The following is a 25,707-nucleotide window of genomic DNA, read 5'->3' as shown; positions in this document are numbered from 1 at the left end:
CAGTGGATACAAATTTGTGCCCCCAAAAATCACAAAGGAATTTTTTGTACCTTGTGTCCTATATATTTGTGTGAAATGCTTTCAAGGGTATCACTAAGCCAAACAAACCCCAGTGCTTGCCATTTATGGAAAAAATGGTCTTGGCAACAATTTTGAATCACATTTTGACTGCAAAATTATTAGGCAGCAACCCCCCCCCCGCCCAGAGTCCAAGTGTAATTTTTAATTTGAAGTGTTTATGTAGTGTTTTTTTAGCACATTAAAAAGTGTGTGAAAATATGGGAGTCATTTTCACTCTAATCTGTCACATTAAGACAAAAAATATGGATTCCTCTATATTCCCTGCTCTGAGAAGCCTTGTTACTAGACTGTCCAAAGAGACAATAGAAACGATATGTAGATCTTGTTAAAAATGCAGATTCTGACTCAGTATGTCTTAGGTAGAACCAAGATTTTGCATTTCAGACAAGCTCCCACAGGAGGCCAATACTGCCAATCCAAAGACCACATTTGGAGAATCAGTGCAACCAGATGAGTGGCTCTCAGCCTTGGCTCCACATGTGAAACCCCCATGGAGTTATAAAAGCAATTGCCCAGGTCCCACTCTAGAGATTCCAATTTAATTGACCTGGAAGGTGGCCTGGCTCTCAGAAGTATCTTGAGTGATTCCAAAGTGCAGCTTAGTTGGTGAATCAATGGTTTAAGGTGAAATCCAGCTGGTAGACATTCTGTGTGATTAACTATGAGCCCCTGCTAGGCAGTCTGTGGCTCTGACACCTTTTCCTCCTTGGGGAGGTTGTATCTAGATCATTATGAAATCACAGCATAATTCACAATGTCATCAGTGTGCTTAGCATTAAACATGGCCTCTTGGGGTGAATGATTAGGGTCCCCATTAACACTTAAATAAAGAACTGGTACATTTGAACCAGTGGCTGCCATGGATGCAATATGAGTGGCCCAAGATAAGAGGTTCTGGAACTTTGGATCTTGGATCTCATTTAAGATCATACACAAAACATCCATGTGTAAAAGATAGTCTTCTAGGTAGGAACAGAGGCCAAGGTAAATTAAATATTTGGATAATTAGGGGCTAACCTGAGGCTGTGTTTCCTGAAAAGAAGCGATATTCTATCTCTGCCTTACAGGACAACATAAGCATACTAGATACTTTGGCAAAGATTTAAGGTAAGGAACTTAGGTCCCTGAGGCCATCATAGTCAACCAGTAATTTTCAAAGAGCTATCGCCCAGCTGATATTGAGGATGGGCAGGCTGGGTTATGGTCCCGCCTGGTTTAATGACCCACCAGTGTGTCCTCACATGTGCAGAGACCCCATCTGTGAAGATAGATACTCTGTGACTATCAAGGTTCCAATATATGTTGAAAGGAAGACAAATAAAATAAAAGCAACGCATTGTGAAACAGATTTGGCAGAGATCATTGGTAAAGAAAGAGATGTTAGATTTGGAACATTCCCTGGACAAATTTAAAAAGCCTCCAGGCTTCTATTCCCCTGCTTTGGAATTGGTGATAGTGACACCCCTTCAGTGATACACTTTTGGAAGCTTATCTCAGGTCTGCAGTTATAACTAACTAGTGGCAGGAAAAGCCCAGGCTCTGGTGACTTCTTCTAATATAGTTACACTTCTCTATGAAAGGCCATCATTTCCTCCATTTTTGGTCTTTCTTTGACCTCTAGGAAATAACTCATTAATACTATTGAATTATGAGATGGCCTTGAGGACACCAAATGAGCGCTCCACTGGCCAGAGTCTGCTGGATCAGAAAGGATTCAGAGGTAACAGTCAGGGCAAGGTTCCTACCACACATATCCCTAATCTGCCATACTGATATGTTGACAAACCACCAAAAAAGGACTGTTTCAATAGAGACTATAGGTATATAGCTCATGGTGAAGGCCATGTGTAACCAATTAGTGGCAGCACATGAGTGCAGATGGGTATCACAAGGTTGGGGTAAATAACCATTGGCATGCATTAAGACTTCAGCAAATTTCTCCATGTATTTTGGAGTCTCCCAAGGGGGTTCTGATATGTGTTCAAAAGTTCTAGAATGTACTGCTACCCTACCAGTTCCTGTTCCCTCTGACATTGAGCCACTAAGTAGTTCTGGTCTGCAATCTTGCCCTCAGGGCACTAAGGTAAATGCACACTGAAGGGAACCCCAGACAGGGCTGCTTGTGTCCCAGTGTGTTTCAGTATTTCAGTCCATGTATCCAGAAGCCAGACATCGGGATCCCTGGGTGGCGCAGCGGTTTGGCGCCTGCCTTTGGCCCAGGGCGCGATCCTGGAGACCTGGGATCGAATCCCACGTCGGGCTCCCGGTGCATGGAGCCTGCTTCTCCCTCTGCCTGTGTCTCTGCCTCTCTCTCTCTCTCTCTCTGTGTGTGACTATCATAAATAAAATTTAAAAAAAAAAAAAAAACAGAAGCCAGACATCTACTGGTCTCTCTGAAACAAACACAATTTGAGTCTTAGCCACCACAACTATTCACAATGTCTACTCTTCTCCCATGTTGTCTAAGACTCTTCCTATAGCCCTTTTTTATGGTGACTTCTTCTGGCAGATGTTGAGCAAATAAATGTCAGTCGTGCCCACAAGTCATGCCCAAAACTTCTGGGCATGAGCCGTGGGCACGGCAGAGACTAACAAAGAGCAGGCAAAGCAGAAAGGTGTTTGGCTGTAGATCCAAGGAATAAATGGAGAAAATGCCATTTTTACTTACAGTCCCTTTTTCAAAGCCAGCAAGCACATGTTTTGGCTGGAAAATGATGGGTGGTTCGTTGCATGTGACATTTGAAATGAAGACCAAAATTTCCAGAACAATAGGAATCAACCATGTGGTCTCGTTATAGATGTCACTGTGATCAGAATAAACTTGCCAAATGGGAAAACCCAAATCAAATTATTATTCACGTAAACAAATTGAATATGAAGGCTTTCCCAGATGCTTTTGACAAGGGGCGAATGGACTACTAAATCAAACATTTCATAAATAAATTAGGAAAATGCATTATGTAACACTAACATTAATGACACACACCAGATTGCCAAGGTTTTTAATCAAATCTTTTCAATCTAGGCCCTTATGTTGGGAAAGGGTTGGTGCTTACAGATAGCTCATAACACAAAGCAAGTCTCTCCAATGACGCTTCTACCATCACCGAATGTTTTCCTCTGATCTGTCTCCAGGCCTGACGTTTTTGCAAATTAAACTGGATTACATTATCCATGATGGCTTAAATTCAATTATCCAAATAACTAAACAGCCAGCTCCATGACTAAATTACCCACCTGCTGCCTGAACTTTTTGGGTTTTGACAACAGGCTGGTTTCATTTCTATTTTGAAAAGTAGAAGTAGACCTGGATTTCTCCTGGAAAAAAACTCAACATGGTCTTTCCTTTATCTATCTATCTATCTATCTATCTATCTATCTATCTATCTACCTATCATCTATTTATTTGGGTTGAGAGTTCTTCCCTTTTTAAATTACTATAGGGATCATGGTCATATCCTCACTTAAAACATTCAACAATGCCAAAGGGATCAGATGTCTCCACACCCCCTTTCCTCTCAAATATTATTATATGCACTATCTTGGCCATTGATTTAGGTTTCCAATTTTACACAATCTCAAACAATGCCAGAATAGACATCTTTACCTTTGTGTACATCTCTAGGTCCAAGAGAACTCACATTTTTATTTATGAAAATACTATAATATTTCCTTTTCAGGAGACTTTGTAGATTTATACTCCTCTAGCAGTATGTAAAATCACATACTTCCTTTAAGCTCATCAACACATCATATGATACATCATTTAAGTTTGCCATCTGATAGGTCAAAACAACTCATTATTTGTATACATTTCTGTGGTTACTTGAGATGGTACATCTTTTCAAGTTAGTGATCCCTCTTCCACATAGTTTTTAAACCTGGTATAGGGAGTTAAAACAGTCTTTTAAAGGAGTAAACAAACAAACAAACAACAACAACAAAATCACTAGACCAAAGACTGCCAAAAGAGGGTTGGTAGGAAGCTTTTAGCTGATGAATGAAGAAAATAGAGTCAAATTTCCAGCAAATTCTGAATGAAAGTTAGAAACAATAAGAGAGATATATTTTTAAGGTTATGTTTGAATAACAGCATAGAAATAGAGAAAGAGGTCTGAGACTGGGAAGCAGTTCTGAAAAAAAATAATGTTTAAAGATGCAGAGAGAATAGACTGTCTGGGCCTCCACACTTTGATTATTGTAATAGTTTCCTTTTACTGCCATAACAGATTACCACAAATTTACTAGCTTAAAGCAACACAAATTTGTTATCTTACAGTTCTGGAGATCACAGTCTGGCAGGTGTCTCACCATACAAAAATCCAGATATCAGTAGGCTGCCTGTCTTTCTAGAGTCCCTGGTTTATAGGGGAGCTTCAGCTTCCTGTCCATTTGGGTTGTTGGCAGAATTCAGTTCCTTGAAGTTAGAGGAAGTCCCATTTTCTGGCTGACCAAAAACTGAGGCCTGTTTCCAGCTTCTAGAAGCTGCCATATTCCTTGGCCCATGGCACCCTTCCTACATCATCAAAATCAGCAATAACACCTTGAGTTCTCCCACTCTCAGCCTCCTTCTTCCTTCATAAAGAGTTTATGTGATGAGACTGGGTCCATCCCAATAATCCAGGCTAATCTTGCTATTTTAAGGTCAGCTGACTAGCAGCCTTAATGTCATCTGCAACAATAATCTCCTTTTGCCATGAAACATAGCATATCCACAGGTTACCACAATCAGCTTTAATGGAATGTTCACAGAAGCCCCAAGCATAACCCTTGAGTCTGACAGGCTTTCGTTCCTAATTGCTGGGCTAAAAGCAAAAACAAAAACTCTGACTCTCCTTAAAGCTTATTTGTGGAAGCCTTGGATTCAGTCTGTTGCCACATGGGGACTTGCAGTCTCTCTTTTCCTCTTCCTTTTGACCACTTCCCCTAACTGCCAGGTAGGACACTATTGTGACTTTCCTCGCATCTTCCAGCATGTGAGAGCTATGCCCTACTTCAACAGAAAGTAAGGGCCATAGCAGCTCACACAATATGTGACCTACTTCATTACCTGGTTACCCCAACAGAACCACTTGCCCTGCCAGGTCTTCACAGATCTCTTGTGAAAATGGCTTCTCCTATTTCTTCTGAATCATGGGATGAGCTGAATGACATAAAAGGAACTCTTTTATCTCCTCTCTTCTGTCCTTTGATTGAACTGGACATTCAGACACATTGATGCTCAGGAGGTCACAGCTCATCAGATATGTATAGAGGGGTCTGACTCATATATGTGTGTATATATGTAAACTTGTGTATATACATGTGTATACATACGTATATAAGAGTCAGAAACACACATAATGAAACAAAAAATTTACTTTTCTCCCAAGGAGTTCAAAACAGTATTCTTATTATACTATTTATTTTAAAGGTCTTTGTAGGGTGTGTATGAGACAATAAATGGTCTCACTTGCCTGATTGCAGCAGTTAAGAGAATAAGTCTGAGAATAAGTCTTTCTCTCAAACTCATCAGGGCAAGTCCAGTCACCAACGCTGGCACAGGGAGCCTGACCAAAGTGGACCACCTTTATGTTTTACTCAAAGAGTTTATGCTCCAAGGGGACAACCTACACCATACACTATGATCTAAGGAGCCTTGGCTAAAACACTTCCATTTTAGAATTCCTCCAAATGACCTTTCCAAAGTAGGTCCAGAAAAAAGCCTTGGGAATAGCAAAGCACATAGAACATGGCTAACTATTGGCTTCCTAATAAACATTATCATCCCAAAAGGTGGCATATGCTTCAATGTAGCAGAACTGCTAGGACTTTCTGTCTGGGGATGAACCTAAAGATTTGGGCACCATGTTCAGACCCTTGTGTGCACTAAAATAGAAAGCTAAGTGAGATGGTATTTTTATACAAAAAATTATTAATAGCATTTTTAATTAAAAATAGCATTAGCTATTTCTACCAATGCTAAGAAATGGAGTTGGTCTAATCAACTCAGAATCCTGGGAAATTGAGATATCATATAGAATCATTGGTAAGGCTCTCACAATCTAATGCTTACTTACTTTATTTTCACAGAAAGTAAAACTCAATAAGAGCCAATGATTTACCCAAGGTCATACAGCTAGTTCATATAAAAGTTGGATCACCAAACCCTCTTATTTTGTGACATCTTTTTAAAAAAAATTTTATTTGTTTTAGAGAGAAAGACAAAGAGTGGGAGAGGGGCAGAGGCAAAGGGAAAAGGAGAGAAAGAATCCCAAGCAGATTCTGCTGAATGTGGAGCCCAATGTCATGCTCCATCCCGCTACTCTGAGATCATGCTCTGAGCCAAAATAAAGAGTTGGATGCTCAACCAACTGAGCCTTTCAGCCACCTCTATTGTGCTGTTTTTTTCCCTCACTCATAGGTTACTGATATTCTATGAAATTAACAGGATTCGGTTAAAGATGACACATGGAGTAACTCTTTTAGATCCTCTTTTTCTCCAAACTCCAAATGAAGCATCAGTAAGAGGGGAAGACAACAGGGGAACAAATGTTGGAATTTAAAAAGCAGATGTATCAGTGTTAATTAACTCTAGAAATCCAAACCCTTAAGGCAAGGAGAACCTGAAATACATTATATAATTCCCCCAGAGTTTCAGGAATTGTTCACACCAAGTAATTTTGGAATTAGAAGTGTTGGTGGAGCATAGAAAAGGAGAATCAGCTGAAAATCTACCTAAAGAGGGGGTAGAACCCAGATCTCTTCTGTATGCCGATGTAGCATGGGAGGGGAGGGGGTTGGGGGAATGGGCAACATGAGGGAAGAGAAGTGGAGATACAGGTTTCCAGTTATGGAATGAAAAGTCCTAAGAGTAAAGGACATAACATAAGGAATATAGTCAGTTATATTGTAATAGCATTGTGTGGTAACAGATGGTAGCTACACTTGTAGTGAGCATAGCATAATATATAAAGAAGTCAAATCACTATGTTATACACCTGACACTAATGTAACATTGTATGTTAATAATACCAAAAAAGTATTTTTAAATAAAAGCAAATTTTAAGTGACCAGACTAAAAGCAGAGTGCTCTAGACAATATAATCCTAAAATGAAGGTTGTCAGAAACATGAGTTAGAATGAGTATCCCAAGAGAGAAAAGGCAAAGGCAGAAAGAACAAAACCTGGAGCCCTAATTACAGATACACCAAGCCAAGAAGTGGAAATAGTGCTCCAAAGCAAAAGAAGCCTTGTGCCAGAAATGGCATAGTGATTTTGATAACATGCAACATGGGCATAATGGGCATGCCTGGAGCCATGGAAGCCAAGTGGTGTGGACTGTACCAGGCTACCATGAAAGTACAGAGTTAAGAGTTTCCTGTGGGCCTTTACCAACTGCTCTCACACAGTTTGGGAAGGCTCTGAGGCAAGCTCTCACTAGCCTCTCTGGAAAGCTTGTACAGTCTGCTTGGAAATCTGGGGAGGCAGGGGGCAAAGCAAGCTACAATGAGCCTGTATACCATGGCTGGGATCAATTGTATATAGGAAACTTTACCCCAGAAGCCACCCAGCTTAAGGCAGGCCTTGCTAGCAACACTGTGATGGAGGTCTCAGTGGATGTCCAATGGAGGCCTGGGATGGAATCATTATAAAGATAATTCATGATCTCAGACGTGTCTCATGTGGTAAGTCCTATCCTAAAAACAGTAAAATAAGAGGTCTAGAACATTTTGGCACAAACTCACCCTTTCAAAGCTCATCCAAGAATCTAAAAGTTGGAAGGAACCATAGTGAACATCTGTCTCAACATCCTTCACAAGTAGGGAAAGTTCAAAGAGATTATGTGACTCTGGAAGAGCCAATACTCATCTTCAAATATCCAAGCACCGCTATTGGACAAAGAAAGCACTGTGGTGGAATCCCAACTCTGCATTCAAGAGTGCTGTGATCTCAAGCAAGTCAGTTCACCTCTCTGAACCTGAGATTCCTTATCCACAGAAATAGATAAAGGGATTGCAAGGGAAATATAACAAGCCAATCATGGAGAAAGTCACAGCATAGTGCATGGCACATAATTTTTCTATACATTTCCTTATGGGTCTTAGGACCAACTGCTCTTCCCTCTCTATTCTTTGTACCCAATTCCCCAGAATCATCCTGGAAGAAACAATGAGAAAATAAATTGTCTGAAAGTACTGAGTCTCTGAATCTGTAGTCCTAAATCTTGAATGTCAGAATGAACCCATAGCACTCTCAAGACCCAGAATTAAAATGCAGCTGGTATTTCCAGTGTCCTACAACAGCCTTTTGGCCTTCTGAGAAAGCCCAGACCTGGTACACAGAAGGGAGGTAGGAAAGCTCAAAGCCCCAAGTTCCAATTCTGAACAGAGTAAAAGACAAGCTGTCTTGGAAGGATCAGCTTGCTCAATTGCGGATGCTTCAAACAGGATCAACAGGACCTGAATAGCAACAATAGAAACAAGACTTAGGGCAACAAAAGTACAACCATTAAATGGTCATGATTTCAGAGCTCATAACATGTGTGTTCATCACTGTGGCACTTTCTAGATCATTGAATTTATAATGAATGTAACGGTTGAAGATCAGCACTATTCACAGCAACAACTTAGTGCAGGATGGCATTTGAGAAATTGTTATCAAGACTATTTCACTATAAAAACTACAGAAGCTTTAAATAAGCAAAGGAACCTGAGTGCTCCAGCACCACTACCATGTTCAATAGTTTATAAAAGGTACACAGTTGTCAGCTAATGCTTGCTTATCGTAGTTCCTTGGTGGGGTGAGCGGGACCATTTTTTTTTTTTTTCAAGAAAGGAGCTCAATACAAAAAGTTTAGTAATTTGTTTAGTTCTTGGGGACTGAAATATAGGCATTCTTCCAGTTCATATGCCCCAGTCCAGAATCATTTTCAAAATAGTTAAATCCTCAATCCGCCATTACACACACACACACCACAATTTAATAAGAGGAATTCCTTAAGGGGCTAATTTATGTTTTCGAACTCTTGCTGCTGTTTTACTATCCTAGGAGCACTGCTCTGACTTACCACGTATTAGCTCTGCAGCTTGAGGACCCTTTTTTCAGGTTAGGTTCTCCTAGACAACAGACCCTGAGATTAGGATTTGAGTGTAAATGGTTTACTGGGGTGAAGGATGACCTCAGGAACCACTAGTAGTGAATGAGGAATGTGACAAGGATGGGAAGGCATCCAATATAGGTGCTTTGATGAGCATGTTACATCTGGAGTCCTACTGCAGTCCTACTGTGCAGTCCGACTGTGAGAATGTATAGAACACACCTCACGGAAATTCCTCCTCCAATGGATAAGACAACCGAGTTATTTATCCATCAACTTCTTTGTCATTGGTTCAAGACTGCTCCTGGTAGGAGGAGGGGCAAGGTGGCCGAAGAGTAGGGTCCCCAAATCACCTGTCCCCACCAAATTACCTAGATAACCTTCAAATCATCCTGAAAAATCTACGAATTCGGCCTGAGATTTAAAGAGAGAACAGCTGGAATGCTACAGTGAGAAGAGTTCGTGCTTCTATCAAGGTAGGAAGACGGGGGAAAAGAAATAAAGAAACAAAAGGCCTCCAAGGGGGAGGGGCCCCGCGAGGAGCCGGGCTGAGGCCGGGGCGAGTGTCCCCAGGACAGGAGAGCCCCGTCCCGGAGAAGCAGGAGCTGCACCGACCTTCCCGGGCGGAAGGGGGCTCCCAGGGAGTTGGAGCAGGACCCAAGAGGGCGAGCATGCCCTCGGGCTCCCTGGGACACTAACAGACACCTGCGCCCCGGGAGAGTGCGCCGAGCTCCCTAAGGGCTGCAGCGCGCACGGCGGGACCCGGAGCAGCTCGGAGGGGCTCGGGAGGTGGCTCCGCAGAGGGGGCTGCGGGGCGGGAGCGTGAATCCAACAGCGCAGGCTCCGGAGCACAGGGCGCCAGGACACAGCCCAGGATCCGGCCTCCCCCCGGGACAGGCAGAGGCCGGGAGGGCCCAGGACAGCGAGGACGCTCCTGCCCCAGCTGAGCAGATCAGCGGCCCCGCCCCGGAACCTCCAGGCCCTGCAGACGGAGAGCTCCGGAGTTACTACGGGGGCTGAATCCAGGGCTCCAGAGCTGGCCCCGCCACTACGGTTGTTCCTCCTGGGGCCTCACGGGGTGGACAACCCCCACTGAGCCCTGCACCAGGCAGGGGGCAGAGCAGCTCCCCCAAGTGCTAACGCCTGAAAATCAGCACAACAGGCCCCTCCCCCAGAAGACCAGCTAGAAGGACAAGTTCCAGGGGAAGTCAAGGGACTTAAAGTATACAGAATCAGAAGATACTCCCCCATATTTGTTGTTGTTGTTTTGTTTTTGTTTTGTTTTTGTTTTTTGATTTGTTGCTTCCCCCACCCCCTTTTTTCCCTTTCTTTCTTTTTCTTTCTCTTTTTCTTCTTTTTTCTTTTTTTCTTTTTTCTTTTTTTTCTTTCCTTCTTTCTCTCCTCTCTTTTTCTCCTTTTCCCAATACAACTTGTTTTTGGCCACTCTGCATTGAGCAAAATGACTAGAAGGAAAACCTCACCTCAAAAGAAAGAATCAGAAATAGTCCTCTATCCCACAGAGTTACAAAATCTGGATTACAATTCAATGTCAGAAAGCCAATTCAGAAGCACTATTATACAGCTACTGGTGGCTCTAGAAAAAAGCATAAAGGATTCAAGAGACTTCATGACTGCAGAATTTAGAGCTAATCAGGCAGAAATTAAAAATCAATTGAATGAGATGCAATCCAAACTAGAAGTCCTAACGACGAGGGTTAACGAGGTGGAAGAACGAGTGAGTGACATAGAAGACAAGTTGATGGCAAAGAGTGAAACTGAGGAAAAAAGATACAAACAATTAAAAGACCATGAAGATAGATTAAGGGAAATAGACGACAGCCTGAGGAAGAAAAACCTATGTTTTTCTTGGGGTTCCCGAGGGCGCCGAAAGGGACAGAGGTCCAGAATATGTATTTGAACAAATCATAGCTGAAAACTTTCCTAATCTGGGAAGGGAAACAAGCATTCAGATCCAGGAAGTAGAGAGATCCCCCCCTAAAATCAATAAAAACCGTTCAACACCTCGACATTTAATGGTGAAGCTTGCAAATTCTAAAGATAAAGAGAAGATCCTTAAAGCAGCAAGAGGCAAGAAATCCCTGACTTTTATGGGGAGGAGTATTAGGGTAACAGCAGACCTCTCCACAGAGACCTGGCAGGCCAGAAAGGGCTGGCAGGATATATTCAGGGTCCTAAATGAGAAAAATATGCAACCAAGAATACTTTATCCAGCAAGGCTGTCATTCAGAATGGAAGGAGAGATAAAGAGCTTCCAAGACAGGCAGGAGCTGAAAGAATATGTGACCTCCAAACCAGCTCTGCAAGAAATTTTAAGGGGGACTCTTAAAATTCCCCTTTAGGAAGAAGTCCAGTGGAACAATCCACAAAACCAAGGACTGAATAGATACCATGATGACACTAAACTCATACCTTTCAATAGTAACTCTGCACGTGAACGGGCTTAATGACCCCATCAAAAGGCGCAGGGTTTCAGACTGGATAAAAAAGCAGGACCCATCTATTTGCTGTCTACAAGAGACTCATTTTAGACAGAAGGACACCTACAACCTGAAAATAAAAGGTTGGAGAACCATTTACCATTCAAATGGGCCTCAAAAGAAAGCAGGGGTAGCCATCCTTATATCAGATAAACTAAAATTTACCCCGAAGACTGTAGTGAGAGATGAAGAGGGACACTATCTCATACTTAAAGGATCTATCCAACAAGAGGACTTAACAATCCTCAATATATATGCCCCGAATGTGGGAGCTGCCAAATATGTAAACCAATTAATAACCAAAGTGAAGACATACTTAGATAATAATACACTTATACTTGGTGACTTCAATCTAGCTCTTTCTACCCTCAATAGGTCTTCTAAGCACAACATCTCCAAAGAAATGAGAGCTTTAAATGATACACTGGACCAGATGGATTTCACAGATATCTACAGAACTTTACATCCAAACTCAACTGAATACACATTCTTCTCAAGTGCACATGGAACTTTCTGCAGAATAGACCACATACTGGGTCACCAATCGGGTCTGAACCGATACCAAAAGATTGGGATCGTCCCCTGCATATTCTCAGACCACAATGCCTTGAAATTAGAACTAAATGACAACAAGAAGTTTGGAAGGACCTCAAACACGTGGAGGTTAAGGACCATCCTGCTAAAAGATGAAAGGGTCAACCAGGAAATTAAGGAAGAATTAAAAAGATTCATGGAAACTAATGAGAATGAAGATACAACCATTCAAAATCTTTGGGATGCAGCAAAAGCAGTCCTAAGGGGGAAATACATCGCAATACAAGCATCCATTCAAAAACTGGAAAGAACTCAAATACAAAAGCTAACCTTACACATAAAGGAGCTAGAGAAAAAACAGCAGATAGATCCTACACCCAGCAGAAGAAGAGAGTTAATTAAGATTCAAGCAGAACTCCACGAAATCGAGACCAGAAGAACTGTGGAACAGATCAACAAAACCAGGAGTTGGTTCTTTGAAAGAATTAATAAGATAGACAAACCATTAGCCAGCCTTATTAAAAGAAGAGAGAGAAGACTCCAATTAATAAAATCATGAATGAGAAAGGAGAGATCACTACCAACACCAAGGAAATACAAACGATTTTAAAAACATATTATGAACAGCTATATGCCAATAAATTAGGCAATCTAGAAGAAATGGACGCATTCCTGGAAAGCCACAAACTACCAAAACTGGAACAGGAAGAAATAGTAAACCTGAACAGGCCAATAACCCAGAAGGAAATTGAAGCAGTCATCAAAAACCTCCCAAGACACAAGAGTCCAGGGCCAGATGGCTTCCCAGGGGAATTATATCAAATGTTTAAAGAAGAAACCATACCTATTCTACTAAAGCTGCTTGGAAAGATAGAAAGAGATGGAGTACTTCCAGATTCATTCTATGAGGCCAGCATCACCTTAATTACAAAACCAGACAAAGACCCCACCAAAAAGGAGAATTACAGACCAATATCCCTGATGAACATGGATGCAAAAATTCTCAACAAGATACTAGCCAACAGGATCCAACAATACATTAAGAAGATTATTCACCATGACCAAGTAGGATTTATCCCCGGGACACAAGGCTGGTTCAACACTCGTAAAACAATCATGTGATTCATCATATCAGCAAGAGAAAAACCAAGAACCATATGATCCCCTCATTAGATGCAGAGAAAGCATTTGACAAAATACAGCATCCATTCCTGATCAAAACTCTTCAGAGTGTAGGGATAGAGGGAAAATTCCTCAACATCTTAAAAGCCATCTATGAAAAGCCCACAGCAAATATCATTCTCAATGGGGAAGCACTGGGAGCCTTTCCCTAAGATCAGGAACAAGACAGGGATGTCCACTCTCACCACTGCTATTCAACATAGTACTGGAAGTCCTAGCCCCAGCAATCAGACAACAAAAAGACATTAAAGGCATTCAAATTGGCAAAGAAGAAGTCAAACTCTCCCTCTTCGCAGATGACATGATACTCTACATAGAAAACCCAAAAGTCTCCACCCCAAGATTGCTAGAACTCATACAGCAATTCGGTAGCGTGGCAGGATACAAAATCAATGCCCAGAAATCAGTGGCATTTCTATACACTAACAATGAGACTGAAGAAAGAGAAATTAAGGAGTCGATCCCATTTACAATTGCACCCAAAAGCATAAGATACCTAGGAATAAACCTAACCAAAGAGGTAAAGGATCCATACCCTAAAAACTATAGAACACTTCTGAAAGAAATTGAGGAAGACACAAAGAGATGGAAAAATATTCCATGCTCATGGATTGGCAGAATTAATATTGTGAAAATGTCAATGTTACCCAGGGCAATATACACGTTTAATGCAATCCCTATCAAAATACCATGGACTTTCTTCAGAGAGTTAGAACAAATTATTTTAAGATTTGTGTGCAAGCAGAAAAGACCCCGAATAGCCAGGAGAATTTTAAAAAAGAAAACCATATCTGGGGGCATCACAATGCCAGATTTCAGGTTGTACTACAAAGCTGTGGTCATCAAGACAGTGTGGTACTGGCACAAAAACAGACACATAGATCAATGGAACAGAATAGAGAACCCAGAAGTGGACCCTGAACTTTATGGTCAACTAATATTCGGTAAAGGAGGAAAGACTATCCATTGGAAGAAAGACAGTCTCTTCAATAAATGGTGCTGGGAAAATTGGACATCCACATGCAGAAGAATGAAACTAGACCACTCTCTTTCACCATACACAAAGATAAACTCAAAATGGATGAAAGATCTAAATGTGAGACAAGAGTCCATCAAAATCCTAGAGGAGAACACACGCAACACCCTTTTTGAACTCGGCCATAGTAACTTCTTTGAAGATACATCCACGAAGGCAAAAGAAACAAAAGCAAAAAAAGAACTATTGGGACTTCATCAAGATAAGAAGCTTTTGCACAACAAAGGATACAGTCAACAAAACTAAAAGACAACCTACAGAATGGGAGAAGATATTTGCAAATGACATATCAGATAAAGGGCTAGTTTCCAAGATCTATAAAGAACTTATTAAACTCAACACCAAAGAAACAAACAATCCAATCATGAAATGGGCAAAAGACATGAACAGAAATCTCACAGAGGAAGACATAGATATGGCCAACACGCACATTAGAAAATGCCCTGCATCACTTGCCATCAGGGAAATACAAATCAAAACCACAATGAGATACCACCTCACACCAGTGAGAATGGGGAAAATTAACAAGGCAGGAAACCACAAATGTTGGAGATGATGCGGAGAAAAGGGAACCCTCTTACACTGTTGGTGGGAATGTGAACTGGTGCAGCCACTCTGGAAAACTGTGTGGAGGTTCCTCAAAGAGTTAAAAATAGACCTGCCCTTCGACCCAGCAATTGCACTGTTCGGGATTTACCCCAAAGATTCAGGTGCAATGAAACGCCGGGACACCTGCACCCCAATGTTTCTAGCAGCAATGTCCACAATAGCCAAACTGTGGAAGGAGCCTCGGTGTCCATCGAAAGATGAATGGATAAAGAAGATGTGGTCTATGTATACAATGGAATATTCCTCAGCCATTAGAAACGACAAATACCCACCATTTGCTTCTACGTGGATGGAACTTGAGGGTATTATGCTGAGTGAAGTAAGTCAATCGGAGAAGGACAAACAGTGTATGTTCTCATTCATTTGGGGAATATAAATAATAGTGAAAGGGAATAGAAGGGAAGGGAGAAGAAATGTGTGGGAAATATCAGAAAGGGAGACAGAGCATAGAGACTCCTAACTCTGGGAAACGAACTAGGGGTGGTGGAAGGGGAGGAGGGTGGGGGTTGGGGGTGAATGGGTGACGGGCACTGAGGGGAGCACTTGACGCGTTGAGCACTGGGTGTTATTCTGTATGTTGGTAAATTGAACACCAATAAAAAATAAATTTTTTAAAAAAACAAAAGACTGCTCCGGGTAAATCCTGTGTACTTCTGGCCTGCCCCATACACAGACCAGGCACACTCCTGCAGCCAGCAAAAGCCCTTAGGCTTTTCTAAGTGCTAGCAATAGGAAGCCATCAGTATAGCATACACTAGATTGTTGAATGGCAAGCAAAGAGGGGCAGGCAGGGTACTGACAATGTCCTCTTCATGCTACAGATAAACCTCTTCAATTTTAGACTCTCTCAAGTGACCCTGGACTTCTCTCCACAGACCTGCCTTTGTGTGCAATCCTCAGCAGGACCAACACAGGCAAATCAGAAAGGGAGAGATGCATCCTGGTACCCAATGAGAGGCAATATATGTAGTGGTTAAGAGTGTGGGTGCTGGTGCCCCACAGCATGGGACTGGGATTCTAGTGCTTCACAGATCTCCTGTTTCTTGCTCCAAAATTATGTCAATACTGGACCCCAATATTTTCCATGAGCAAACCTTGTCAGCCATATTTCTAAGACTCCCCAAAAAGGAGCACTAAAGATGTGCCATATTAATACTAGACTTGCACAAACACTACCACAAATCCAGCAGGAGAGGCATGGTGCTTAGAGAGCTGAGCCATCTAACAAGAAAAGGCCATTGTTTTCTGGAAGAGCCTGTAGACATTCTGGGAGGGAGCTATAAAAGATAAGCTCCAGCTTGGCAAACTAAAAGCAATGGCAGAGACTTACAGATTTATTATAATCTCACAGACCACCAGCCTCGGAAGGAGAGCCATGTGGAATTGATTGGACATAAGCAAGGCCCAGAAGATTTTAATTTAAAAACAATTTAATTATGAAAAGAAAAGAAGCAGACCCTGCAGGGGAAAAAAATGGTGAAGGGTGCATGTGTGACAAAGTTCTCATGTGTGTATGTCTATAAAAAGGGATAATAAGAGACACACAGAGAAATAAATAGAAAGAACTAATGGGGGGCATAAATGAGAAAAAATCAAAGGGGAAATGGAGGGAAATAATTTGTCAGCTGAGATTTTTAGTTCCAGGTAACAAAAAAAATAATTCTGGCTGACTCAAATTTAAAATTACATATTGGAAGAATAGTTCAGAAGTCAAATAGAACAGAAAAGAGTTAAATAAGAAAGCTTCAGAACAGAATGAGGGAGCTCCTCAGATCTAGACAGAGGAGGAAATGGGTTACCTCTTCAGGGGTCTACATTTAGTAGTCACCACTTTCTATCAATACCCTACTGAAAACTCAAATTCCCAGGAGAAAGATTCTGGCCTACTTTTGACCACATGACCTATCTTTGAGGATTTGGGGAAAGGGTCTTGATTGACAGTCTCACATGCATCAAGTGTATGAGGGAGGGATATCTCCACGATGGCACCGAGACAAAAAACAAGAGATGTCAGGCAGGCAGGAGCATCAGTGATCCACTGCAGAAAGGGAACCTCAAAGAAAAGAAGGCAGTGGGACTCAAAGGGATTTAGGGGAGAATCAGCTACAAACCTAGGAAGACGAAGATACAGGAAAGGGAAGAGGATAATGAAGAGGGGAAAAAAGGGTAAGAATTTAAGGAAGTGGCACAGAAGAAAGAAACTAGATAAAAAAGGAAGAAACTCAGTTTCCATAGGAGAAGCAGGAGCCAGATAATAGGTAGGGAGAGAACAAAGTGGTATGGCAAAGATGATAGCAAGGAATCACATAGGGCTTGCTCATAACTCCATGAGTCCATGACAATGTTAACTACAGGCATACTACTTCCTGTACCTGTGAAGTGGATAGCAACTAGGAGGCGTCCCAGACCACCTCAAGAGAATGAGATTTGGCATCCATTCCACTTGATTGGCATGAACATCCACTAAGTGATTTGATTTCCATGATTGGTATTATTCCAGTTCTGTATTCCTCTACAATAAACCATCCTCCAACTTCGTAGCTTGAAACTACATATTATTATCTTTCACAGTTACTTGGTTTTATTGGACTCAGCTGAGGAGTTTTCACTTGGTGTATTTCATGCAATTCAGCTAGGGGTCAGCTTGGGCTGCAGTCATCTGAAGGCACTGCACTGGAATGTTCCAGTTGATACATTTACATGACAAGCAGTTAATACTGCAGCTCAGCTAAGGCTGTCAATTGAAATATCTCCATGTGGCTTGGGAGTTTCAAGCATGGCAGCTGGGTTCTGAAAGGGAGTGTCCCAAGAGTGAGCATTCCAGGAGGCTGAAAAGGAAGCTGTCAATCAAATCAAACTAAGTCTGAAACTGGCACAGCATCATGCCAGTCATAAGCTATTGATCAGGGTAGTCATGGGCAACACCCAGATTCAAGGGAATGGAAAATGGATTCCTTCTCTTCATGGTAAAGTCTCTTGATGGGTTTGGCAAAGTTACATTGCAGAAGGGAATTTGGGATGAATAGCCATCTTTAGAAAATGCAATCTAGGGATCTAGCCTCTTGACAATGAAGAATAATGTATTGTATTTTTACAACTTTTTGTGGTGTTAGTGAAATTTGAACATACAAACTTTGAACTTTCCATCCCATCTGACCTTCCAGAATATCCTCACTTCAAATGCAAGTCGATTGGTTAAAGAAAATATTATCTTTTCCAAAAAACTAACTGCTACATTCTTGAATATAACATCCAATTGAGGGCATACCCAGTCTGTACAGAGCCCACATAAGATGAGTGCTTGAGGTACCATCCTCTTTTCATTCATAATTTGTTAATTTATTCCACAAATATTTTAGTCCCAGGCACGATGTTAAGTGATAAAGATACAGAGAAAAGCATCGTCTCTACCCTCAATAGTTGAGTACTGTAAGAGAGTTTCATTCATAATTCATTTTATAAAAGTCCTAGGGGTTAGAGTTTAAATATATCAAATAAAATTGTGTATTATCAAAATCACTCTTAAAAATCTCTTAGGAAGTCATCACTGTGTATACTATCTTGCAACAAGCCCAATACAAACATTCTTCATCCACTATTGGAAACTAATCATTGTTTTATTTTGTTGAACATCACATAAAATAGCAGGTTGCTAGAGACCACTTTTCTCTTCCTCCACTGTTACCATCCTAGACCTTTGAACTGAAATGTCCTCCTAGGTGATCTTCCTGCTATCACCCTAACTCACATATAGCCAGAGCAGTCTTGCTTAAGCAAAGTCAAATCGTGTTACCCTTCAGCTCAAAATTATCCAATGATGCCTACATTACTCAAGGCCCTAGATGATATGGATCCTGTCTACCCCTCCAACATTTCTCACCACATTCCCCTCCATACCCTATACTCCAGCCACATGGACAACTTCCTCCTTCATGTGAAACTCACGTATACCTCAAGACTTTTGAACTTGCTGCTCTTTCTGTCTGGAACATTCCTTCCCCAATTAGTCTCATTGGCTCCTCCACCTCAATCAGGTTACTGCTTAAAAGGAACTGGAGCAGAAACCTTTTCCCTGAGCACAGTATATAAAATAGCACCTTCTGTCGTTTTCTGACCCTTATCTTGCTTTGTGCTTCTTTCTAGTCTTTATCACTACTTGAAATTGAGCATCTGTTCCCCCACTGGAATGTAGCCTCCATGAAGGCAGCTCTGCACTCTAGTGCATCCCCAAGGAGAGTGACCAGCACATGGTTCTCAATGAATATGTGTTAAATGAATGGAATGCTGGAAAGATGAATATATGAAAGGGAGGACAGATAAAGATATATATCCAGTAGAAGTTGTACCCAAATCCCTTTTTCAGGACTGAGGCACCTGTTTCCCAAATTCCAGAAATATTCCTTGCTCTTGGCCCTCAGCTGTTTGCTCAAGGTTATGCCCCTTTCCTGGAAGCAGTTGCATCCACTGACTGGATGACAAGGAGGTATCCAGTAGGTATCCAGGTAGGCCTGGCCCTCTTGACTCCACTTGGGACAATTCTGAAGGCTTGGTTGCAAATGCACCACAGTTTAATTTCTCCATGCCTGACTCTGCTCCTCTGTCTCTAGAGATGTATTTCCCAGGATCTCACTCCAGTAAATGTCCTAACCACCAATTTCCATCACAGAATCTGTTTCCTAGAGAGCCAACCTAAGAAAGTGTGGTACCAAAAATACCCACATTCAAGCACTGGAATCACATGCAGTTCATGTAGGAAGTGAGAAAAACTGAGGAGCTCACAGACTCAAATCACACACTTTACCCTCTTTCCAAGACAGTTGCTCACAAATAGAAATGTTGGCAAGTGTCAGGCATTCCCTTTTCCTTTCCCTCTGTCTCTTTTTATTTCTCTTTCCACATAGCTTATTTAGTTGAGTTCAGTTACATTATACAGATATAATGCAATTCCACAGTGTCCACTTTGACCAGAAAAGACATCAAACCCGAGGTAGCCATACCAAGGCTTATCATAGCGTCTAGAAAGAAAATCTCTCCCGTGAAAGGGGTGCACTCAGGCTCTGACATCCCTGAACTCTGAACTGCTAATTGCAGAAAGGTCAGAAAGAACTGAAAAGATGTTATAACCAGCTGTTAGAAGTGAGAGAACAAGGAAGAAAAACAAGACAAATATAAATAGAAAGGGGGTCAGGTTAAATAAATCTAGGAAAATTCCAGATTAGAAAGCCAGGGCTCTGGCTGCTGATATCCAGAGCTTTCTTGGATGCCAAGTGATGGTCTGGTTTCATACTCAGCAAGGCTCAAACATACTGTGGTTCCCTGGCCCTACCTGTTGAGCTCTTCCCCTTTCATTTGTGTGAGTATGGCTAGAATTCCTGTTTTTCTAATTTCCATGTATGTCTTTTAAATAAATCCATTGTTTGAAGCTTACAGAGTTCCTTAAATCACAACATATCTTACTGGCAAATATAATTATTGAAAAATAATAATGGGAACGACTAGAGAGTGCTTCCTACATACCAAGCATTCACTGTCTCATAAACCTTCACAATTGTTTGAAAGAATTTACAAGTGAAGAAACTGAGTGTTTAGAGAAAATTTCTAAAACTAGAGAATTGGTAGCATAAATTATTCAAAGTCAAGTTAAAGTGACTAAACTGAATGCAAAACTAGGTTTATCACATTCTAAGTCCCAAAGCAGTCTGATTTTTTTTTAATTTTTATTTATTTATGATAGTCACACACAGAGAGAGAGAGAGAGAGGCAGAGACACAGGCAGAGGGAGAAGCAGGCTCCATGCACCGGGAGCCCGACGTGGGACTCAATCCCGGGTCTCCAGGATCGCGGCCTGGGCCAAAGGCAGGCGCTAAACCGCTGCACCACCCAGGGATCCCAAGCAGTCTGATTCTTGAATGCCCTTTTTAGTGGCTGAAACCTGTTTTTCAATATCATGTACCATCTTCACCACCCATCAGAGAAAGTCAGGGAGTTAGTTCAAGTGCCCACAATGTCATTAGTACCACATTCTGCTCTTGGTTCTGAGTTGGAAGCTATTGACTGATCATTAATGGCTTTCCAAAGACCAACACTCAAGACACTTTGCCTCCCAATGAACTCCTTCTGATCTGAAAGCAACAGTAAGAGAACTGTGAAAGACCAACCCTGAAGAAGCTCGGATATAGATTCTTAAAGAAAACCAGGAGAAAAAGACCACAAAGAAAACCCATCCTATGACTTGCTCTATGAGGCCATATGGATAAACAGAAACCATCCTCCAGCCAAGTTCCTCCCTCCCAGTAGGCAATCCAAACATATACCTCCCAATCATGCTTTCTTTTATCCACACATGCATGTATATTTTACAGCTGTGCCATCTGTGTTACTATAGTTATGGTCTTATAAGCATTTTTATAAAAATGATGGTAAATCTTTGTTTTCTGAGGTTCAGAAATAGCCTATGAAACTGGGTCTACAGGCTGAATTTCATTCCCAGCAGGTTCCAACCAAGATACTAATAGATTTTTGTTGGCCAATTAAACAAATATCAATTTACTTGGTGGGCTAAAAAAAGTACAAAAGTTTACTGTTTCCAGAGGCAAATATTCACTCATAAAGGAGAAAAAATCTAAATCCCAATATAAATAAGACTGTAGACTTAACCTTAATTTTAGTGTCTGTAGGTCATTCCTTTGATTAATTTACAATGTTGAAAAGTCAGGTAAGTACTGTATAATCTACAGATGTCCCCTGGTAGCATTTCCTATAAAGATCTTTTGATAACAAGTAGTGGAAATGGGCAATGACTACATTAGGCAAGAAGGAAATTCATCAGAAAGATTTGCAGGATCTCATAGGATTACAGGGAAGAAAAAGAGGAGATACTGAATAACCATGGCTGAAATGAATGGAAGCAGACTGAAAGTCTTTGTAGCATTTACTAATTGATAGCATCATATCTAGAATGAAGGCACTATAATACTTTCATCCTTCTCTGTATCTTTTGGTCCAGATTCAAAATCCCAGGAAGGAGTTTGATTAGCTAAACCTGTCACGTGGCTGTCCCTTGTTTCTACTATACTTGCTCCTTGGGACTACCACTGTGGTGGGGGAAGCATCCAGCAACATCATTTATAACTGCCAAGGAAGGAAGGAAGGAAAAAAAGAGAGGGAGGGAGGAAGAGAGGAAAGGGGAGGAAGGAAGAAAGGAAGGGAAAGAGAGAAGGAGTTGGGTGGGTTGGAGAGAGAGAGAAGGAGGGAAGGAAAGAAAGAAAAGCAGAAAGAAGAACAGAAAAAATAAAGAAAAAAGAATCACTGTAAGAGGAAGAGAAAGACTGAAAGACAAAAAGAAAAGCAGAGAGAAAGAGAGAAATTTAGTTAGAAATGAATTGAAAAAATTATGCTCCAGAATACACAGTGGAATTTTCCCCATTAAATGGGGAAAATATTGAACAACTTGAAAAGTTTCATTCAATATAGTGTTAAGTGAAAAAAAGTAGGTTACCAATAGTATACTCAATATAATTCCATTTTTAGAGTGAATACATATGTATAATCATACACACATAGGAAAGCATGTATGCATAGGAAAATGGGTGATGGGATTTCAAATTATTTTAGTGTCTTACTTTAGCTAATCTCTGTGATCTGTTCTTAAAAATAGATATTTATTGCTTTTGAAAGGATTATTTTATTATTTATTTTTAAATTTTATTTAAATTCAATTTGCCAACATATAGTATAACACCAGTGCTCATCTCATCATGTGCCCTCCTTAGTGCCCATCATCCAGTCACCCCATCTCCCCACCCACCTCCCCTTCTCTTGTTCTTAGGAGTCTTTCATGGTTGGTCTTCCTCTCTAATTTTCCCCCCCTCAGTTTCTTCCCCTTCTGAAAGGATTATTTTAAAAGAAAATACTTGGGATGCCTGAGTGGCTCAGTGGTTGAGCATCAGCCGTCAGCTTAAGGTGTGATCCCAGGGTCCTGGGATCGAGTCCACATCAGGCTCTGCAGGGAGCCTTCTCCCTCTGCCTGTGTCTCTGCCTCTCTCTGTGCATCTCTCATGAATACACAAATAACATCTTTAAAAAAGATTAAAGAAACAAACACTTTTCAGGTTTCTAAACCTCTTCCTGCATCTCTGAACCAAATACAACAGATTCTATTACCTCATTCTATATATGGGGAAACTGAGGCCCAGAGAGGATATTATCAGGCAGAATCACAAAGCAGAGCTAAGATAGGAACCGAAAGCCTCAGTCCCAAAGTCCCGGTCCTCTCTTCTTCTATCTTCCATAAGAGAGGGAGGCACTGACTCGGTTCAAGGAGGGTGAAAACTGGCAGTCATCCCTTCTCCTGTGAATCAGATCAGCCTCCGTTCTTTCTTGAGCTTTGAGAGCTGCCTTTGAAGCATATTGAGCTTGGGCTTTTTCTCCGTTTTTGCAAGAGAGGGTCATTAAAGTGGTATTGGAAATTCTGTGTTTTATTGAAACTGCTGGGTGCTATCTTTCACATGCCATTTTGAAATCATCTCTGTGTCTGAAAGGCCACTACTGCAGGCTAAGTGGCATGATTTCCAGATGTACATGATGATTCCTGAAAGGGGTTTTCATGGATTGAGGAGCCCAGCCAATGGGATGTGAGTAGTAAACATTGCTCTGAACAGAGTCATTATAAGACAAGGGAAACTTGGAAAGTGCAGGTCACCAGCACACTAGAAATGGGACCATGCTTTCCTGAGATGACTGCTGTCACTACAACACCCTCACAGCCTAGCCTAGCCCAGGCCACAGCTTGGGAGCTGGCATCTTGTTCACCTGACACTATGGTGTCCATGAGAAGAAGCTCCTATTTGCAGCTCCTCCCTGCACACACACAAGGGACTGGTGTTCCATGTGTGGAACTCCAATGAGGCTTGGTGGTTTGCACAAGTAGGGCTAAGACACAGGGGGAATGGATGCTGCTTTTCACTGTGAACTCTGAAAGCTCTCAGAAAGAGCAGTTGGATGTCATTTAAATGCTTTTGAGACATTTGGTCAGTGTGGAGGGCTCACGGTCACTTCTGATTTCAGCCATGACCCACCATTTCCTACCACCAAATGCAATGGTATAAAATGAGTCTGTATCATACTGCTCCACGTGCCTTTGTTTGGTGTCTCAACCTCATGCCCATAATCAAATACATTTGTTGAGAGTTTTAAATAAGGCGGGGGGGGGGGGGGGTGGTGGATGCATGGTTGACTGCCATCCCAGGGAAGAGACTAGATTGAAAGCCCAAGTGAGGTAGTTTGCTAATCCCCCAAGCTAAATATATATACCAAATTAATCCAAAGAAATCTGTATTCCAATAAAGATGACTCATGCCTAGTATGTGGATTTCTATTGCTTGCTCTCTTCCAAGGCACCTAGGTAAGGGTAAAAAGCCTGGATTCTTTCCTATGAAGTGTGAAATGTTTGATAGAAGTAAAAGGAACACTGTATCTAGTGTCAGATTTGGACTGAAATATCAACTCCACAGTTACCAGCCATGTCAGAAAATTTATTTAATTCAGTGGTTCTCAGAGTATGATCCTGTGTCCCCTGAGATTCCCTGAGACTCTTTTAGGGCTATGCAAAGTCAAATCTATTTTCATAAAAATACCTGGATGTTCTTTGTCTTTTCATTGTCATTCTCTCAGAAGTAGAATTTTTGAGACACACAAGACATATGATGTTATTGAACTCAGGAATATTAGAATGTGTATTTGTGTAGTCTGGTGTTTTAAATTTTTGTGTTTTAATTTCTAATAAACACTAATAAAAATAACCCATATAAACAAATTTTAAGAGTATTTGGGAACGGTTTATCTAATCACTTTACACCTCTGCCTCTCAAAGTATCAAAAGGCTTTTGTAAAAATTAAATTATAATGTACACCTGCAACAAATGTAACACTGTACATTAATTATACTTGAATAAAAAAGTAAATAAAAAATTTTTAAATAAATAATTAAATAAAATTAGAAGAGGTTCATGCATTAGGAGCAATACACCAAAATGTATGTCTCCCTGCTCAAATACAGGCAATGTCCCAAGCTTCATAGGAGCACTCAACTTTACCCTTTATGGGAATGAGTTTCATTCCTGCTTGAAAACACCCATTGTCCCCTTTCTGCAAAGCCAGGTTTTTGATAATCTCAGACTGAGTGCTCCGGGACCCTCCCCTTAGCTTCAATTTCCTGCCTCAACTTTTCATCCCTGGCTTCTCTGTGTCATTCCTGCAAATATTAAGTGCTCTTTACTTATTTAGGTGTATCTAGTAGATACCATAAAACAACATCTTTGTGGTATAAAGGCAGAGTCTTTCTTAAAATGAGTGGTCGTTTCTGGTGTCAACCATTCCAGGAAGTGGAATGCTCTAGAATGTTGCCTTCTAAAAGTAAAGGAAACTAGACCCCCGGTGCCTGGAGACCAGGATCCTGGCAGAAAGCGCCCCCACCTTGGCAGATGTCTTCATATCTGTTTACCCTCAAATCCTCTGTACTAACTTCTCAGGGGCTCATTGGTTTCCAGAATAAAACAACTCCATCATTCCTCCCCTCTGCCACAGCTGAGATCCTGGCATGTCCATTTCCTCTGTGAGAGGTTGACTCAGGCATCCTGTGTCAGATGAAATAGAGCAGGAGGAGTTTGGTGGCAGGAAAATGCACGAGA

General features: G+C 41.3%; 1 long non-coding RNA gene across 1 annotated transcript in view; it reads right to left on the bottom strand.

Annotated features, from left to right (window-relative positions):
• The window catches only part of LOC125753519 (uncharacterized), a 9,989-nt gene extending 9,211 nt beyond the window's left edge, over positions 1-778 (bottom strand). Inside the window, exon 1 of the long non-coding RNA XR_007405525.1 lies at positions 629-778. This is a non-coding gene — a long non-coding RNA (uncharacterized LOC125753519). The remainder of the gene's footprint in view (positions 1-628) is intronic.
• Positions 779-25,707: the final 24,929 nt, after the last annotated feature.

Source organism: Canis lupus, chromosome 24, assembly GCF_003254725.2.
Source record: "Canis lupus dingo isolate Sandy chromosome 24, ASM325472v2, whole genome shotgun sequence".
Classification (NCBI taxonomy): domain Eukaryota; kingdom Metazoa; phylum Chordata; class Mammalia; order Carnivora; family Canidae; genus Canis; species Canis lupus.
The sequence above is the reverse complement of the archived record's forward strand: the minus strand, read 5'-3'. Positions and strand labels throughout refer to the sequence as shown.